This window comes from Amblyomma maculatum, chromosome 6, assembly GCF_055883805.1.
Source record: "Amblyomma maculatum isolate TAMU_Amacu chromosome 6, ASM5588380v1, whole genome shotgun sequence".
NCBI lineage: Eukaryota > Metazoa > Arthropoda > Arachnida > Ixodida > Ixodidae > Amblyomma > Amblyomma maculatum.
Genome location: NC_139349.1, coordinates 74,409,480 through 74,425,602, shown reverse-complemented (window position 1 = coordinate 74,425,602; position 16,123 = coordinate 74,409,480).

The window sequence follows — 16,123 nt, the reverse complement described above, 5'->3', positions numbered from 1 at the left end:
GATGTGAAATATGCTTCCTACCTAGCTTAGCTGCGGACGTCAAGTGAAAAGAACAGTTCACAGCGGAATGGATTCAAACTCCGACATATACAGAGTGTGCTTTGAAGACTACAAGTCTTTAAGGATTAGGAAAGTGAGAAAGTGTTTACATTGACGAAGGGGGAAGTGTATTGGTTTCTTCAGTTTTCCTCACTCATGTGAATAGATTTTGGGAATCGCGCTGCAAATGATTTATTAGAGCAATTTTCTTTGCGGCGACCATCGCATGAGAAAATATGGCGCGATGCAGATTTCTGTTCTCTAGGCTCGTGGAACGAAATCCCATGCACGAGAGTTGTATGCAAAATTTGTGTGCGAGATCTGTACACGAGATCTGTCATATTCCGCAAGATTCCACGAGATACGTAATTGTGTAGAATTGAACGTGCGCCACAATTGAACCTGCGCCAAGGAGAGCCACGCAACAGGAGCGATGGTGTCGTCTAAAAACACGGGAACATGTGACCGATACCGCGCATTTCCTTTTCTGTAAACCAATTAAAATTTATGTAGCACTTCAACGAACGCCGATAAAAGGCAAAGGATGAGAGGCGAATGATAGGAGAGGAAGGGTAGGCTTTCGCTATTGTTCTCTTCAGAGACACCTAAACGACCTAATTTAATTTTGTTGACGAATAAGCATGCTGTCCATTGAAAGCCTAATAAGCTGTCAAGACCGCCCGAGAATTCCCATGGTTCAAAATACGATACCTGCTACCAAGATGCAAAGTTATCAGCGGAAATTAAGTTAATGATTAGTGAAAAAGCTGTGATCTAAAATATAATGACGCCGTAAGTGCCGCCGGGAAAAAACATTCTACGCGACAGATTCTTGCAATCGATTCCAAACTAGGGATATTACAATCTGTTCAGTATGTGAGCTTTATAACTTTTTACACCAAAAACGCCACTGCAGTTATCTCTATATATAGAACAACGTTATCGCATACTTTTTCGTGTCTGAAGGGAGAAGATTCCGTTACAGTAAAAAGTCTTCGTGTAAACACACACGCATACGCACACGCACACGCACACGCACGCACGCACGCACACACACACACACACACACACACACACACACGTGCACACGCGCACACACGCGCACACGCACACACGCGCACACGCACACACGCACACACGCACACACGCACACACGCGCACACGCACACGCACACGCACAGACACGCGCACACACACACACACACACACACACACACACACACACACACACACACACACACACACACACACACACACACACACACACACACACACACACACACACACACACACACACACACACACACACACACACACACACACACACACACACACACACACACACACACACGTTTTAAAGACAAGAGTCCTTTTTGTATGCTATCTCCTTGTATTAGCCCGGCATCCCCTGGTAGGGAGTAAGTCTTTTGCAAGGAGCCCTCAAAAAAATTCCGATATCATGGTCCTTCCCCAGTATGCACCAGCCTCACTGTTCCTTACTGCGTTAAGTTGCTCCAATGAAGCATTTTTGCTTGCGTCAAGGTTGGGAAAGAAACCGTAAAAAACAACTTTAAAAGGCACGGAACGTACTCCCGTTCTCGCTACGCTACGAGGCAACGCTATGAAAAGAAGCCCTTATGAATTCCTCAAGGCGTCCCGTATTTGTCGACGCCTGTGCATTCTACACTAAGAGAGCGGAGCGTTCAGCACTATTCTAGCCTGCTCTCTGCGCAGGCGAAAACGGTGGTGCTTATTTTTTTTCGATAATACGAAACCTAACTAGCCTGCCGTGGCTCAATGAAGAAATTTGATTTTGGAAGGTTTCACTTCCGCCTTTCCTGGAAGCAGTTGCTACCGGAATGCATCTGCTTTGACGCACTGGCGAGACAGCGTTTGTCGTTGAATTTGTTTTCAGCCTTCTTCCGCACTGCGCTCGTAAAAAGACGCCGTGGTTGTGAAATGGTAATCACGTTGCAAGCTGTCTCGTATTCAGTGGACGCACACAACAGCAGCAGTGAGGACGACAATCACGTCACGGTAGAACGGAGGAAGAGGTCGAAAACAGGAATAAAAAAGGTCAGAATGTAGAGACGAATACAAAATGTGGCAAGGAAAATGAGTTTAATCAGTAAACATGGAATTGGGTGCGATGCTTTTGAATACAACTTTACTCCACCTACGCAATTCTTCTAAGCACTGCTAAAGTTGTGATGAGGCCATATGTGATTCTTAGACGGGACGTAATGTACGATTACTATTAAATGTGGGATAGCGTGCCTTGAATCGTATATACACAAAAGTGATTTCAAATCGAGCTTTTGCGTAGGCTCCCGTACCGTACGCTATTTCATGAGAATAATTTGTGCGACCAGCGCTTTTTCTAAAATTGGTTTTGCAACATGACCGTCCGCTTTGAAGTAGAAGACCCGCATAAGAACGAATTCTTCACTGCTGCTAGGAATTTCAGCAAAATACATTCATTGGCCATATATGAGGCAAAAAAATTTTGTTTTACCTCATCTCACAAACACAAAAATGAATGAGCGATAACTTTGCTTTCTTTTTATTTCTAGTGAAGATTCTGCCGCCCTTAGGTTATAAAAGGAATCTCGGTTTGATGGCGAAAATGGCCTATGTTCTGAAATATAGATAGCGCGAATGGATGTTGCAGTTGAATATATGTTTGCATAAACCGAGCTTTTTTTCCTTTGGTCAATGTGATAACACGTCGCTCAAAAAGCTGCTAGTGAACAACCTATGCAATTTTTGTTTTAATGTTTGATACATAGGAAGCACATGTTTTTACTCTTTTTCAAATATATCTTCATGCGCAGAGGGCAGTCGACCGGCAGATGATAAGACGCGGATGAAGGCGCTTAACGTACTCTCGTTATAAGCTGAGAAGGTCTAGTTTCTACAGTGTATATATATGGGCAACCATTGTCTTTAGATTGTGCGAACAGTAAAGCAAAACAGTTCCCTAGTGCCGTTCACACACCTAATGTATTCATGAGTGGACCACGTTGCCCCCCCGAAATTATAAACCAAGTGTGCCTTGAAACAATTCTGTCGCAGTTGACAAGCTATTTCGAACAATTGTAAACACATTGTCATCATGTGCGATTTATTATTTTTGTTTGTATAAGAGTGAAAAGGTTGCGTTTCTGCTGTGTGTCTTTTGTACGCTTCTGTACTCTTTCATATGCATGTAAACCCGACCCTGTTATAGCCTCAAAGTGAGGCCGACAGTAATAAATAAATAAATAAATAAATAAATAAATAAATAAATAAATAAATAAATAAATAAATAAATAAATAAATAAATAAATAAATAAATAAATAAATAAATAAATAAATAAATAAATAAATAAATAAATAAATAAATAAATAAATAAATAAATAAATAAATAAATAAATAAATAACACAATGCAGAAGCTGATGCATAGCGCAGTAAAGAAGAAATAGCTGCCTCACGCCATCATTATACGCAGTTAAGAAATGCTCGGATGGCGAAACTGGCGTTAAATAATAGGAATACTTAACCAGACAGTTGCCTTATAGTCTTGAAAACTACTCACGTGCTGTTTAGGAAGATATGGTAGCGAATGTTAACTGTGAAAAGTTCCTATTTTTGTCATAAAATTTCAGTAAGTAGATCTGTACGGGAGCGTTCTTCAGACTGTCCAATAAACGTGCACATATCGCATGTAACTATTAATTGTGTTTTATTCTGGAGGAAACACGATATTCCAGAATACTTGTTGAAAGAAATACATTGCAATTTCCAAAGGAAAGTGCGTGTGATTTGAGACTGTGCGGGTGGTGTGAAGGCTACGGCAATACATGTCATGTCAGTTGAGGCTGCGAAAAGTGCCCTTTGTTACCAGGTATAATAGCCATGCCTATAGCAGTGGGAGGCCTTCCTGACCGACCTCGACCAGAGCACACCGCTCATGTTGGTGATAAGGGCCAAAGTAGCGACGAAGGCCAATGGGTTTGTGGACCAGGGAAGCCAACTCCAAGATCCGCATATCCCTAACGAAATACGTGTTCTTATCACCGCTGTTACTACATGTTTCACTTAAAATTGTGCGCTGCAGCCTTTCTAATGTCCATCCATATGGGATAAAATTGTATCATGTCTTTTATTCACTTCATAGACCATAGTCTTATCCTCAGAAGTTGACCGCAAATTTACAGCGTAGATCAGTTCATGCCTTTTTATATTGAATTAGTGTCGTCAGAAAACAAAAAACCAATACATTGTGATTCAGAACTGTCATGATGAGTCACGCCTGCCAATTCTGACTGCTGGCCAGAACATGAGAAGTGGTAAGCAAAGCCACAACCAGACATTTTAGCCTCGAATTTACAGTAAATAATGCTTCAAGCATGTTATATAAGATATTGGTTTCAGCAGTTTCATAAACCCTTTATACGCCAGGTCAATGAAAGGCGATCTTGAAAATTAATGATATCTGTCGATTAAAGAGTGGGAATAAAGTGTGGATCTACTGATCACTTCTCTAGAACAAATGACACAATCGAAATATCTATTTTCACAAATTTGAAAGAATATATGCCAAACGTTCCCGTGGTGGAAACAACGCTTCCTATAAGCTTGCTACTAACACGCCGCGGGTAAGGAGTATTTTTCCACCTTCCGTAAAGGGCTTAAGCATATCAATGTCTCAAGTCCTCAACCTTTTTATTTTTTTTTATTTTACTTGTGAAAGTGCTCTTTATCAACATACATGGCTATTGCTTTTCTTTCAAGCAGCAGTGTCAACATGTATAATTTTGCAGTGGGAGAAAGAATGGCTGAAGTGTTAAGTCATTTCGAATATCTTGGTAGAGAGGGGACTTAATATTAACATCTCGCATTTTGTGTCACAAACTTACACACAGGCCCATAAGGAAGTTAATCGCCGGTTAGAGGAATATGCATTGAAATTACAATGCGGGTGCGATTGGCTACAATTCTAAAATTTATTATGTCAAAGAGAGTGTCTTCACAGGCTGCTAGCGTGGTACAAATATTCAACTGAGACTCATAGTAGCGTTAACCTAACCCGCTTCCTTTAAATATTGTCACAAAGAGAGTAGTTATCAGAAAGACCAAAGGCAGTGCGGACACAACGTTTCCCGCTTGTATACAGCAAAATAAACAAAAAAATATTTGGCACATGTTTCGCTTACTTTAATCTACCGAACATACATAATCCTCATTCTCACCAAGAAGCCATTTTTGCATGAACTGGAGCCGCATAGTAAAACATTTTCTACACTACGCTGCCAAGGAATCTCACTATAGGGTAAATTTCGTTTGATCTAGAATTGCAATTTTCCAAATGGAAGAAAAATTCGTGTCACTCTTGCTAATCCTACTTCTTGTGGCCCAGCTAATTTTTATGACTGGGATACACAATCCAGGAGCCAGAGCATTGAGTTAGAATGTACCAGTACACTGCGCATCCAACCAGCACCGAGCTTAACTACGTTTGTTTTCCTGCTCATCGTTTCGCGAGCATTGAACTCTCGAGAAATGTTCTCGGCATCGAACCCTTTGCCGAATAAAAACTAGGCTGCCACGCTGCTTTTCACGGAAGGCGTCGCTCTCTCTTCGAGGTGATGCGTAGGCTCATGGGGCCTTATCGGAAATCCATGCTGGGATTTAGAGCGCAAGCCTTACCAAACAGCTATCGACGGGCCAACCTTCGCGGCCGCTGGGGAAATGTGTGCTAAGAGGCAAGGTACATAACGGGTCTCTCATATTCTGCGTACGAGGCTGCCCGTTGCGGTGAGACTGACCTCGCATATTGGCTCATAAAACATGTATGTGTTCGGGGTCGGGAACTAAGACAAAAAACTTTGTTCATTCTTTCTGCAGATCTAGCATCGCTCGTGGCTACCTTGTGCATCTTAGGAAGAAGTGTCGCAAGACTGAATGGAAGAAATCGCTTGTTTAGAGGTTCTAGCTAAATTAAACAAAGCCAGCATTGAAGTGCAGTCTTTGCCAAAAGTGTAGAGCCCGGAGGGTCTGCTTCTAAGCCACTTTGTGCAGCTTGTAATACATTTCCAGCGTTCCGAATATCTTGATGGTACAAAGATTTTTTGTCCTACCCTATCCAATGGGAATGACCTCTACTAATGCTAAACCTGCGCCACTAGATGGTTCAGAAGCAAAACCTTTGGGCCCTACATTTTTGACAATGGCTGTACCTCCAAGGCTGTACACGCCTTATATGCGCCAGGTGCAGTTTTAAAACAACGTAGATTGAACCAGCTCACTCCCATGAAATCAGTTGCTGGGGCAGTAAACCACGCTTCCCCGCCGTTTCCTTTCCAGCTAATTCAATCCGTCGACCGGAAGCACGAATAATGTTCACGCCCCCCCCCCCCCCCCCCCCGCTTATAAACGCACCCACAAAATCACAGACTACCAATGGAATCCGCGTGCTAGTACATACAATAGAATTCATGTTCCCCGCTGTCGCTGACATGTTCAGAGACTGCGAGCGGATAGCGAGATTCAATCCATCAATCACCATGTGTGACGTGCCGAACCGTCTCTCCGCTTTCCCGATCCAGTCCAGGAATCGCAGTGCGTCAATATTGACTTAAATCAAGTTTAAACCTGGTTCACCTTGGACCAATACCGATTCTTCAAGTTGTCAGCCTTGCTCGAAAACCTGTTCAGGATACGTCGTGGTGGACTTGAACCAATTTCCCCCTTTCGACTGAGACTGGCAACAGTATTTTTATTCTTCTCACCGCTCCCCGTCTGCCCTCTCTCCCTCTTCGCTATACTGCTCTTCGTTCCCTCCTTATTTTCCCCTAAACTTGAAGGATATACCCCTCCTCATTTACGGAGGAACTGGGGATCCACCGAAGCCGCACACGCCATCACCAACATCTGATAGTCTTCGCGATAATAAGCGTTATAAGGCTAACGCATTAAACACTTTAGCCAGCTAAGAATAAAAGCTGTAAAAGGCTTTTGTTTCGCGAGCATTGAACTCTCGAGAAACGTCATCACGAATATGGAAAAGATAGTCAAAGTAGCCGAGGAGTTCTATACAGATTTTTACAGTAGCCAAAGTAGTCAGGACCGTAACGAGATTAGCGGCAGGGAAAAACAGTCAGACGTTCCACAAGTAACGAAGGACGAGGTCAAAAAAGCATTAGAAACTATGAAAAGGGGGAAATCGGCTGGAGAGGATCAGATAACTACAGATTTGCTGAAGGACGGGGGGGATATTGTGCTAGAAAAACTGGCCACCCTGTATACGCAGGACCAGGTGTCATCGACGGTACCGGAACCATGGAAGAATGCAAACATTATCGTCATTCATAAGAAAGGGGACTCTAAGGACCTTAAAAATTACAGACCAATCAGCCTACTGTCTGTTACGTATAAGGTATTTACTAAGGTAATCGCTAATAGTATCAGATCAACCTTAGACTGCAATCAAGCAAAGGATCAAGCAGGTTTTCGGAAACGGTACTCTACTATCGATCATATCCATACCATCAATCAGGTGATAGAAAAATGCTCGGAATATAACCAGCCCTTATACATAGCATTCATTGATTACGAAAAAGCATTTGACTCAGTTGAAATATCGGCGGTGATGCAGGCATTGCGAAATCAGAGGGTAGACGAGCCGTACGTGAAAGTGCTGGAAGACATATATATATAGTCGCTGCACAGCAACCATAGTTCTGCATAAAGAAAGTAACAAAATTCCCATAAAGAAAGGTGTTAAACAAGGAGACACACTCTCCCCAGTACTATTCACAGCTTGCTTAGAGGAAGTATTCAGACTTGGAATGGGAGCAGTAAGGGAGAAGGGTAGATGGAGAATACCTCAGTAATCTGCGATTTGCTGATGACATTGCCTTGTTAAGCAACTCGGGTGGTGAACTGCAAATAATGATTGATGACGTAGACAAGAAAAGTAGAAAGGTAGGCTTGAAAAGCAATATGCAGAAGACTAAGGTAATGTTCAACAGGCCCGGGAAGTAACAGCAATTTACATTAGGTAGCGAAGTACTGGAAGTAGTAGGCAAATATGTCTACTTAGGATAGGTAGTAACCACAGATCTGGACCATGAAAAGGAAATAAGAATAAGATTGGGATGGAGCGCACTTGGCAAGCACTCGCAGATTATGACTAGCAGCTTACCGGTATCGCTCAAGAGGAAAGTATACAACAGTTGCATCTTACCAGTACTCACCTATGGGGCTGAAACGTGGAGGCTAACCAATAGAGTTCTACTTAAGTTGAGGACAACCCAGAGGGCAATGGAACGAAAAGTGGTAGGGGTAACATTAAGAGATAGGAAGAGTGCAGAGTGGGTCAGAGAAATAACTCAAGTTACCGACGTTCTAGCGGAAATGAAGAAGAAGAAATGGGCGTGGGAAGGACATGTAGGGCGAAGAGACGATAACCGATGGTCGCTTAGGGTAACAAACTGGATTCCAAGGGAAGGAAAGCGTAGCAGGCGGCGGCAGAAAGTTAGGTGGGCAGATGAGGTTAAGGAGTTCGCAGGGGTCAAGTGGATGCAGCTAACACAGAACCGGGTTAAGTGGAGAAATATGGGAGAGGCCTTCGCCCTGCAGTGGGTATAGTCAGGCTAATGATGATGATGGTGATGAAAAGGCTTGTATTTTTGAAGTCTGAAGTTTATTTTCTTTCTTCGAAAAGAGGGGCCAATAGAATTGGCCTGGCGAGGTTCCAGTACCTGTAACAGCGGCAGTGGTGCGCAGCACATACCCAAAATACAGAGCCGTGATAATAACATGGCAAGAAAACAAAAATAATTGGTGATATTATGTACATATAAACGCATGTGGAAAAGCACTGCATTAGAAAGTGTGGCCGCTGTATACCACACACACACTAAATATATAATATATATCTATATATCTAAATATATATCTATATAAACGAAAATGTAATAGAATAAAAATTCAAGTAAATGAGCACTGAAACCTCAGTGGAACGGAAGATATAAAATAAATATAATATAGTGGTAATAATTAACTTCATGCAAAGCACGGGAAAAAGCAGAGAAAACACAAACCATGCAAACATTGAATATTTGCTAATGAATTGATAGAGCAGAAACTTAAAAAAAAAATGGCACACAATAAAAAATTGCAGAGAGTAACAAATTTACGCCAAAAATGAGAAATCGTACGCAATTTGCATGTTTGTAGCGGTACAGTTTCTAATAGATACCTCTTGACTTATTTTTTTTTTACCGCTAAAAGAGAGGTCAAATTCAGGTTTAAGGTTAAGCATATTGAGAATAACTGGTACCTGATAATTCAAACTAGTTGTGCCGTGGTTTTTTACTGATTTAGTTACAAATTTTATTTTACGGAAAAGGTATCTCATTGTCGGTGTGTCATTATCGTGTCATATAATCGACTTGTGTATATGCTACAGCCAGCAAAAGTCATAAATCTGCTTGGGGTTTAGTATACTGTATTTTCTAAAGAGTGGACTGGCTGACGAATTTAACGGTATTCCATAAAATCCTGCTAATGCCTGCAGGGCTTTTTTGGATTAAATAAAGACTTTTCAACATTATCACTTGACCTGGTTTTCCAGATTAAAATACAATACCATAGCCTGGAATAGAAAAAGGGAATATTATATAGCTAGCTTAAACCAAATAGGTATGAAAGGTGCTACCTTATAGAAGCGTCAACAGAAATACTTAATTCTGTTTTAACTTAGAAACATAAACGTTCCAGAAGAAGATTAAACTAGACGCCAAGAAACTTTTGATTAGTGATATTGATAGGTAGAAATATAAGTGCAATAATAGGTCTGAAAATAATATAGTTAGTTTTTTCAGGTTTGAGCTAAGGTTATTTTCTGGTCACAAATGAAATCTCTTTAGAAAAAGTTTACACTAGCTTCTAACTCTGACATGGAAGTAGCGGTAAAGAAAATATTTGCGTACTCTACGTGAATAATTAAATGAAGTCACCGGGCATATTGAAAACGTCCTTAATATAACTGACGAACAAGAGCGAACCTAATATTGACTCCCACGGCACTCCTTGTCTAATATCACAGTGAATGGAATATACATTATTTACCTGTATCCATACTGAGGTCTATGTGTAATGCACTACCCGGAATGCCGTAATTTCCTAGTTACTGTAATACATTGTATGTTGCTCACAGTCGAAGGCCTTACGGAAGTCCAAAGAGAGGCCAAGCGTATATCTTCGATGGTCCATATTTTCAATAATTTTCTCCTTTGCTGTTTTAATAATGCTTATTCTGTGGACTGTTGGAACTGTGGGAACTGTCGATATTGTTACAGTTATGAAAGATGCTTACTAGTCTGTTATTAAGAGCACCTTCAAACTTTAGAAAATATTGGAGGAACAGAAGTAGGGCGATAATTATACATGTAATTTTTATCGCCGCTTTTGTATACCGGAGTGACACAAGCAGTTTTTAACGCAACTGAAAATATTCCAGCGGTCAACATAAGGATAGCCCGTTATACTAAGTGGCACGGGCAGAGACTCTATATTTTTCTTTCCTTTTCATGCCTCAAAAAAATATATGTCAACATAAGGTAAGCCCGTTATAACTAGTGGCACGGGCAGAGGCACATTAATTTATGTTTTTTTTTTTTAGTAGCCTCACCATATTATATGTCAACATAAGGTTAATTATACAACTCAGTACGTCACATAATAAATACTGACTCATGCTTGAGTCAGTTTGACATAAGGGCCCCACGTAGGGCCCTTATGTCATGTTCTGGAGCCACATTATCTTTTATGCACATAACGTCGCTACCCCATGGGGAGTAGCCTGTTCGAACGCTTTAATAAAGGACAAAGGAGTAATCAGGTAGCTATATCCTGCCGTAGGGATCGATGGACCTGTAGTTATGTTACCAGCTTCCACAAAATATTCATTCATTATATCAGGTAGTTCACAGTCACAGAGTTTATCGCATGGTGTCATAATTTCGATCATAGTCTTAGGTTGTGTCTTATTGAATATATTAGCGACAGCTAGCCATAGTTTCCTAGAGTCCTCCTAATCTTGGGTAACTATTAAACATATACATTTTAGCCTCTTTTATGTCTTTAAGTTTGTTTCTATATTTTTACAGTCAGCAAAACATTAACGTCACGTGTTCATTAGAACATTCAGTGGGTACAAAAATGACTACCAATATTAAATTTTACGGCGCTCAAGAAATTTGTCCAGGGAATACTCGTGCTTACAGTAGGGAATCTAAACAACTACACTATTATTATGTTACGATGCTCAAGGTTAAACTGAATAGAATCATTGGGGCAACTGTGGGTGGGAAGAGGAATGTTATTTTATACTGAATAAGTAAAAGTAATTAAAGACAAACACAAAATATTATTCTTGACAAAAGCTGAGCGACTCAGGAGCTAGTTTTTATACACGGAGCCATAATTGTTTCGAACAACTCGGTTCTCATTGCTTAGATGCCAGGATAGGCGAGGTTCGTATTCGTGAACCACTTTCAACTTCAAGCTACGGCTAATGCGAGATGAGGCCCTTGATTTAAGCGCTCTTAGAGACATCATTTTCTCTAACTCTGTAGACCGACAAATTAGCAGTTTGAACTCAGCGCTGAAACGTTAAGAAATACTGAAGCTTAAAGCGCTGAGGGTAATGAGAGCTCTCGGTCGAGCTTTGGAACCAATGAAGAAATAGGAGCTAGATTGCAACGACCATCTTCGCGATCTGTCCTTTCGCCCTTTTATCACTGTCAAGCGCCCACTGCGACATCAAGTGCTATAGCCAGCAATAAATGCCATTTTCTGGCTTCGGCGTTTCAGAATATTTAAAGAACTAAACAACTAAAAGCAATCGTTTCTAAATAATTATTCTTTGTCTTGAATATTTGATTCATTCAACTCGAGCTCATCTGCCACGCCAAACAGACAAAATAAATTTTAAAGTATGCGTAGTTGATAGCGGCTACAGCTGCTTTAACCAAGGCTTTGCTTGAAGATGGAACAGTTAGCCATTGCATTGTCAGCGCTATTACAAAGAGGATACTGGCAACCCTTCACAATATTTCCTGCTGCGAAAAAAAACAAAAGTGCCAGGGAATTAGCCTTCATAGTCATCGCGATAGTAGAGTGAGTGGAGATAGGCTCCTCTGCACTCCGGCGCATTCTTTTACTTTAGGTGCCAGCGGCACAATTTCGGAGAAACTGAAAAGCCATTGCCCTATACCTCAGTAGGAATGCCTCACGCACCTTTCTGTTTGAACTTTAGAGTAAGCAATTCATTTCACGCAGTATTTCGAGCATTGTGAATAGAGGGTGAGGTGTCTAAAAGCACTTAATGCCTGCAACATGAAATTTAAATTTATTACTAGTTTAAATTTATCTAAGAGTCAAACGATGTAATCAGTTGTGAAAGAGCCGAGGCACCGTAAAAACACTTGACCGGAAAGGTTTTGAAAGCGGAACATTAGGTGGCAGATATCGGAAGGGTTTGGGAAAGCGTTAACTTCCATAATGGTCTGACTCAATCAGCATCTGAGGACTAATGCACTTTGCTGGGTCGTCAGGGCGCGCGTTACCAAGTGCCATATTGCCTACATGGCGCGACCACAACAGAGCATTAGTTACTAGTCAAGCGGAATATCTCTGCTTCTCGCATATTGGGCCGCCGACCAATCAGAGCAGAAGTCGACGGGGCTCAGGGTCACATACGCAGCGAGACCTTGTGCGCATTGTTCATGTTGGCGACCCAGTCTACGAGTGCGCTTTCTCGTGCCAATAGCCTTGTTTTAGTCTCACTCCCGCCTATTAATCTGTAAGCTTATAAAGGCTAAGAATGGGAATACAGGAAATTAGAGGAATTACTTCGGTCATTAATTTTGCTCTTTGGTCGTTAAAGACGTGGTTTGCGGCGATTTTCTTAATACAAGTTCCTTGATGCATTTCATCAGGAAAATAGCCAATACGCGAAATTCCTTAATAATTTACAGGAAAACGGATTTCGAATGATAAGACGTTTTCTACACCTTTTTATTTTTTAGGAAGAGCAAAAGCGGTTCAGAAAGAGGATATAAATTTTAGAAGAAGAAGATTGCAAATTATACCGAAAGTCTCCTGGACCCGCTTTTCTTTACTGAAATAGACGAAACAAACTTCATGAATTTATTTTTCTAGAGCCCCAGCAACACGCCTTTGCTACTCTGTGTGACAGGAATAATAAAACCTATATATGCTTTAAAAAGTATAATGCCTAGAGAAATATTTCTTTTAGTCCTTTAATATGAGACTATCCTAGAGGACTGGATACCACGCAGCCGCTAAAACGCGGTCTTCATTTACATCACCGATTTGAATAAATTCAACTCAGCAATACAATGTTGCAATATGGGAACGTACTGGAAACCAGTCTAGTCAAGATTCACTGGTATATTTACCCCTTAGTATAGAGCGCCTGCATTTTAATAACTAGATATTATACACCACGAATCGAATCACTATGCGCTCCAGAAATGTATTCAGAGGGGAAGGAAATGAAGGGGCTGAGGAGGAGCTTGACCTGTTATAAAATCGAACATCGCCGTTGGCAGAATGCGTGCTGATATCTATGCAAGTTTGATTTCATGGTGCAAGAGAATAGTTCTAGAAAATATGCCCCGTTTTCGTTGCAGCAGGAAAGATGAATCACGCTCTGTAAACACTGAGATAAAGACACTGCGATAAAGTGACCGACAACTGTATCTTAAGTACGCATTTTCGCTTACGCATTGGAAAACTATGTCCCCAAGCTACCGAACACGCCACGGTGTTTCTCAAATATTGTGGCCAATATTTACGGCGGACATTTTTATTACTGGGTGCACCTGTTTTTATGTGTGCGTGAGCTGGAAACCACGAGAAGTAATCGCGCGAGCGACTGCTTTTAATCAGACTTGGAGACCAAAATCAATAAAATTTTTTTAACTTTTTGTATTTTGCATCTGAGCCTTGTATTTATTTTGTATTTTGTGTTACAACTTGTATTTAAAATTTTTCAATTTTGCTAATCCTGTTCTTTTTGCATATATTATGTATTCGCCCCTCCTGCTTGGGCCTACTGTAGGCCGGCTGTATGTTCTAAATAAATAAATAAACTAAATAAATAAATTTCAGCCACTAGAAATCATTAGTATGCTGCAGCGTTCAGTTGCCTTCTTGCGCTCAGCGTTTTTGCAGCACAATGACGCTCTCCTTGTCAATGATGGCTTTAGGCGACCACTGTTAACGTTCCAGCCAATAAATAGAGCGGTATGGCATCACTCAGTATGTCTCAGACATCTGGACAGAGCGTTGTCTTTTGTCAAAGGCTCACTGAAGGGATTGTAAACCATAATACCATACGACAAAAGCGCTTAACGATAAACAAAACCCTGGTGCGCAACTATGAAAATACAGAAAATGTTCTAGAGAAGTGGTAACCAGTTGGGATGGAAAGTTGTGGCCGCAATATGTGTCGTCAAGATGTTTTATGCAATTTTCGCTACAAAATTAACAGTTAAACTATAATATTCTCACCGCGCTAGTGCACACTTCTTCGAATGTGCGGCGGCACTTTTTCCAGCTAACAATTACGTCATTCTGCAATCGTCAGTCTATTAAACGCGCTATGTTATAAAGTGCGAAATCGATGCATGGTTTTTGGAAGCTTTTCGACGTGAAGTAGAGCTGCTTATTTGTTTCCAATACCTGCACCGCCCAAAGGCAAAATTGACACGGCAAAATAGATATTGTTTGCATATGGCAGAATACAGGAAAGGAGGGGAAGAAAACGCAAAATAGCACGACAATTAAAAAATATAAAAAAGAACGAAGAAGCAAATTAACAGAGGCACCGCGAAAACTGTTAGAACTCCGACAACAGAGCTCGAAACGGCATTTCGCTCTGACATTAGCGCGTTATCTGGTGTAGTTGATTCCACACGCTCACGGTATGTCAAAAAAAAAAAAAAGAATAATGAAAGAAAACGCATTTGCCTGAAAATTAAATACATTATATTCAACTGTTGAGACTCCTCTTATACGTAAAATAAGGTGTCAAACTATTAACTTCCCTGCCTGTACTAAGTATAATGAATACATTCACGTTTCAACGCCACAGCATTGAAGACCCAGCTCTCCGACGTAAGCTTCAACGTTGTGAGCCAAACATTACGGCCTCGCCTGTGGCAGATGACAGTGGCAGCTGACACGGCCGAATACTGATCGGTTGTACAGTTGTGGGAAGCGACAACGTGACATGGTCTATTTGGCAGAAGCTTCCAACTCAAGATTATCTTTTCAAATAGGAGAGTGACAGGTTTGGACCAAAGAGGACCCTTGCATTCCCAGTCGGGTATAACTCCCTGGCCACGCAGTAATTTCCGCATGGGTTGGTTAAGCGGAGCGTTATATTTATGATTAATAGGGTTTCAGATGATTGGTAGCCCGTGGTTATATGCGGAAGGCTATATATATGAGATAACCGAGATACAAAGTAAGGGATTAAGGTTGAATCAAGCTGCAACGCGCATGCGTACTAAATAGCATCGTCAAAAGGAGCGTGGACAGAAGCTGCTAACACTGCCACGTGGTACATTTAAGGCAGATCTCAAGTGTCGCCCCTCGATTTTTATATCCTGTTTTAGGATCGGGAGAAGTTGTACAGTAAAATTCGCTAGCGTCCAGCAGCTGAAACCTTGAAGAGCATTGTCATATAGCCGGCCGAAAGGAGCATTTTGATTTCCATTCTCAGCCTGTGGTCATCTCAACATAAAGGAATTACTCTTTTATGTGGCTGGCAATAGTGGTGGAGATGCGGAGCGGACCTTTTCGATTTGTAGTATGCAAAACAGCATTCAGTACAGCCCACCCTTTCCAGCACCGAAGTTCGTTTGCCATATAGCTATACCAGTGCGGCTCTACATATGCGTCTCTGAAGATTGTGCCTTCCTTGGATTAGTTTGAAATTTGCCTGCTAAGCAAAGCAGCATAATCTCAGAGCTGACACCCTGTAGAAAAATTAACTT